Source organism: Arachis hypogaea, chromosome 6 (genome assembly GCF_003086295.3).
Source record: "Arachis hypogaea cultivar Tifrunner chromosome 6, arahy.Tifrunner.gnm2.J5K5, whole genome shotgun sequence".
Taxonomy (NCBI): Eukaryota; Viridiplantae; Streptophyta; class Magnoliopsida; order Fabales; family Fabaceae; genus Arachis; species Arachis hypogaea.
Genome location: NC_092041.1, coordinates 9,212,922 through 9,217,166, shown reverse-complemented (window position 1 = coordinate 9,217,166; position 4,245 = coordinate 9,212,922). Strand labels below are relative to the sequence as shown.

General features: G+C 27.6%; 1 long non-coding RNA gene across 1 annotated transcript; it reads left to right on the top strand.

The window, feature by feature from the left end:
- Positions 1 to 1,547: 1,547 nt before the first annotated feature.
- On the top strand, positions 1,548 to 3,557 carry LOC112695864 (uncharacterized). Its single transcript, XR_003150550.2, has 4 exons — positions 1,548 to 1,562; positions 1,661 to 1,884; positions 2,130 to 2,178; positions 3,205 to 3,557. It is a non-coding gene; the product is annotated as an uncharacterized lncRNA (long non-coding RNA).
- The last annotated feature ends 688 nt before the right edge of the window (positions 3,558 to 4,245 follow it).

Here is a 4,245-nt window from a genome sequence, read left to right as displayed (position 1 = left end):
CATAAAAATACAAAAAAAATTAAATCAGTTTATGACCATACCTCGTCAAAGTTAATAAAGTTTTTCATATTCTTGAAAATTGATTGATTGACAATAACATTGTCGGATGAGTCTATCTGTTGTTCAAATTCTTTAGCACTTTTTACCATAGGTACCGTATTAAGGTCGAATTCAAATATCATACTATTGTAATGATAAAGATGATTTCTTGTAAAATTCCTTGACCTATTCTAATTGTACTTACAATGATATTAGAGTTGTGAATTTTGAATGAAAATAATTGAATTAACGAAAACAAAATCATATTAGGGTAACCTGAAAACAAAAAAGCGATTATGATAATAATTAATTATAGTTATTGAATTTATGTGATATTATCATATCTCTATTAGACGAAGGAGTAGAACAAGAATCAATTACAATTATAAATCATAACCATTATTAATTATTATTATTAATCTTTCTTATATTCTTAAATATAAAAATTAAATTATAAAAAGAAATATTAAGTATTGATTACAAGAATGCCTAATAATAAGGAATATGATATTATAATTAATATCATTAATAAGTGGAGTTGATAAGAATACGATAAGTAGAATGATAAGAGAGTGAATTAAAAATAAAACTGTTATTAAATGATATAAATGAAATATATTATAAAAAATTTTGGCTAATTATAGCTGAAATTTTTTTGTTATCAAACTTTTTCCTTTTAATAATTACAAACCGTAGGCATTCTTCAAAAAACAGGATAGTTTTATTGCTCTTCTTTCCGAATTTGGAATTTATGATCACTTGCCTCAAGAAAACTAATCAATTATATGCAGCAATAACACACCATGAAAGTTTATAGGATTAAATTACCATTTTGGTTCTCAGTCCTAGATGATTTATCTTTTGGTTTATGTATTACTATTTGATGCATTCTTATCTAAACTCTAGAGTATAGAGTTCTTTTTTGAATATGTATTACTATGTTTGGTGCATTTTATCAAATTGACATTATTTTTTAGAACGCTAAAATATCTTTTCTTTTTCGAGTCATTTTATTTGGTGTACATATTTGAGATCATTTTGGTGTATATATAAATAAAATTCATATAAAAACAAAGATTATTAAGTTAACTGTATTTATTAAAAATAAACATAAATGGACATATAGTTCAAATTTGATAAACAAAAATATAAAATAAACCTGCTAATACTGAAAAACTTGTACAAAAGGTCAGTAATAACGATATCTCCTATTACACAGGCCTGTATAATAATTGGCAAAATTTGGTTACTTCAGCAATTATACATTTAGAGTAAGGACTGTTTAAAAAAAAACATAATAATTAAAAAAATTACTATCTTTTTAGCAAAATGTGGGACTTTTTTTCAATGGCCATTTATAGCATACAGATTTATTTATACAGATTGAAGAAAATTGTGACAAGTAGCACAGTAGAGAACAGGCTTGACAAAGGTCTATCACCTTGTCTGGGCTTGCTAATTGAATGGAGCCGGCTAATAGAATCAGGAGACAAAGTTGCAAATTCCCAACTGGGTTTAAGAAAGTGGGCTGCCCTATTGTTTTTGTTTTTTTTTTATTTGGGTCATCAGTGATGGGCTCCTTTAATCTAATTGGACTTATACATCTTCTACCTTGCTTCAGGATTTTATGAAACAGAGCACTGCTGTAATCTCTCTTCTCCGGTCGCTGCTGGAGCTGGAGCCTTGTTCTTTCAACTCTGCTTCGCGGTGTTCATCTGCTCACGCCGTTCTGAAACTTCTGCTCTACTCCGCCGTGGTGCCGTGCTCTGTCCTCTCAGGCAAATCGATAACTCTCCGCCGTTCACCTCTTTCTCTCAAGCCTCTCGCATCATACTCGATCCTTAGGTATCTCTTCCTCCATGTCTTTATTACTTATTTCTTCCTAGTAATTTCATGGAAGTTCTATTTCGGATCATTTCTTCTGATGTGCTGTTATCAAATTACCGAATTTAGGGTTTTTCTCTTGTTGATTTTGGTTTTGGTTCCATTGAATTTTGATTTTGGTCCACTCTCTGCGATCGTTAATTTTGTGATTGTGCCGCTACTTTAATTTTGGATTTCAATTTTTATTTTTTTTTTTACTAATGCAGAGGTACATAAAGCAGAACAATGACGTTGCTCTCTGTGCATCCAGAATGGGTATCAATTACTTTCTTTTCTTCCTGCACCTTATTACCTCATTACTTCTTTTTCCCTTAGATTTCATGAAGAAAATTATTATTGTTTTAATATAATCGATATGGTACAATTACTTGATTGATTGTGTCAAAAACAAATAAGAATTAAGACACAGGAATCTTAGATATGATTGAGTTATCTTGACCTTGTTAGTAGTTTTGAATTTTTAGATATAATCCAAATAAAGAAGCTAGTATTAGTAGTTTTGAATTTTGAACCAATAACGAAAATCCATCTTGCATCTCGAGTTCTCTCGGTGCTTCTTGAATTCGCATCACTTTTGGCTAATGGAGCTTAAGCAAAAGCTGAAGTAGGTGATAACTATGTATGTGTATGCAACTATTGATTCGTCGCCTCATGATAAGTTGTTAGTATATTGATAATTCATACAGCATATGAGAATATAATATCTTTTGGAACTAAATTATGAGGGTATTAATCTTTTAAGTAAGAAATAGGTGTTTTATGACTAGGCACTACACTTAATTAATATGAGCTGTGTATGTAGCAATATTTGAAATGCTTTTATGATTTCAACATCTAATTTATAATTAAAGTTTGGTGTTTAAGTGTTGTGTTGGGGATATCAATTGCACCTTTATGACTCTGTTGAAATTTATATCAATTGTTGCTCCAAAAAGAATTTAATACTGTTGAAATTAAAGCTTTACCAAATTGAATTTAAGAATGTTGTGATTGAATTTGTTTCTTTGCCATGTACAGCGGTGACCACACAGTAATGATAATTGATTGTGAAGCTTGATAGCTTAATAAGCTAATCACAAAGTATTAATTTTATTATGATCATGTGATAATTTCTTGCTAAAGGCATGGATAATGCATAGGCCTACTTGCTACTTTACTTTATGCCAAACCACTAGTTAATTATAAGCATTATTCACTACGCTTGATGTTTGAGAAATCTAAAAGTTGGATAAATGTGAATTTTATATCTAACCAAAGGCATTTTTGCATCCTATTTTTTAGGTTTGGGATAATCTTTATTGACTGAAAGTTGCTAGAGACAGAGCTAAGTTCAGCAAAGAGAAACATGGTGGGAGTTTATAACAATATTCATTGTTCAAGACATCAGTCACCGAAAATGGGAAAATAGAAGCTAGGCAAAAATAAAAGTGTACGGAAAATAGAATAATTAGTTATGCACTTCTTGTATTGCTGAGTCATTAGATTTGTATTCAACTCTTTTTAAGTCAGAATATTTTTTTTCTTTAGAGGCTTTTTATTAAATCGGCTTGTCATATATTGATATTTGAACTAGAAATCTTTATACAATATGTATAATGTTTTTGAAATTTTAATATGATAAAATTTATTGGTTATCTTTTTTTTTGTGTGTCTTTAATCTTATTGGATCCAAGTTATAAGAATGGAATGCTTAAAAGTAAATTAAAAGTAAATTATTTTTATCTTTTTTTTTTGTCATTCTTTTAACACTTGTCATTAACAATTGATAACGTGAAATATTAATAAAGTCATGTGAAATATTAATAAAGTATTTTTTGACTGAATTATTTAGTCTAATTTTGAAATAATGGTAAATATTGTATTATATGAATTTTTTATATATAAATAAATAATTTAAAATATTTATATTTTTATATAATTTTACGTATTTTATTTATAGTGCAAATAAAATAAGTATACATATCCTTTGAATTATTAATGTTATTCCTATTAAAGATGGATTGTTAGTTAGAAAAATAATCATTAATTAAAAATTTTAAAATTATAAAATTTATATTTAAATTTGAATTTTTATGATTACAATTAAATAGGAAAGCATTGTTAATACTATCTTATATTAGGCTAGAAAAATATGATAGTAGTTAGAGGAATAAGCAAGTTGTTTTTTCAATACAAAAATAGTAATCAAATTTTGTTTTTAACCAAGTTTAATCAAATTAAAATCTGCCTATGCATATTTTTTTGTATGTTTTTTTTTCTTTCTCCTTCTTCTTTATTATTTACTAATTGTTCCAAGTTCATAAGATCAATGGATAATTCATC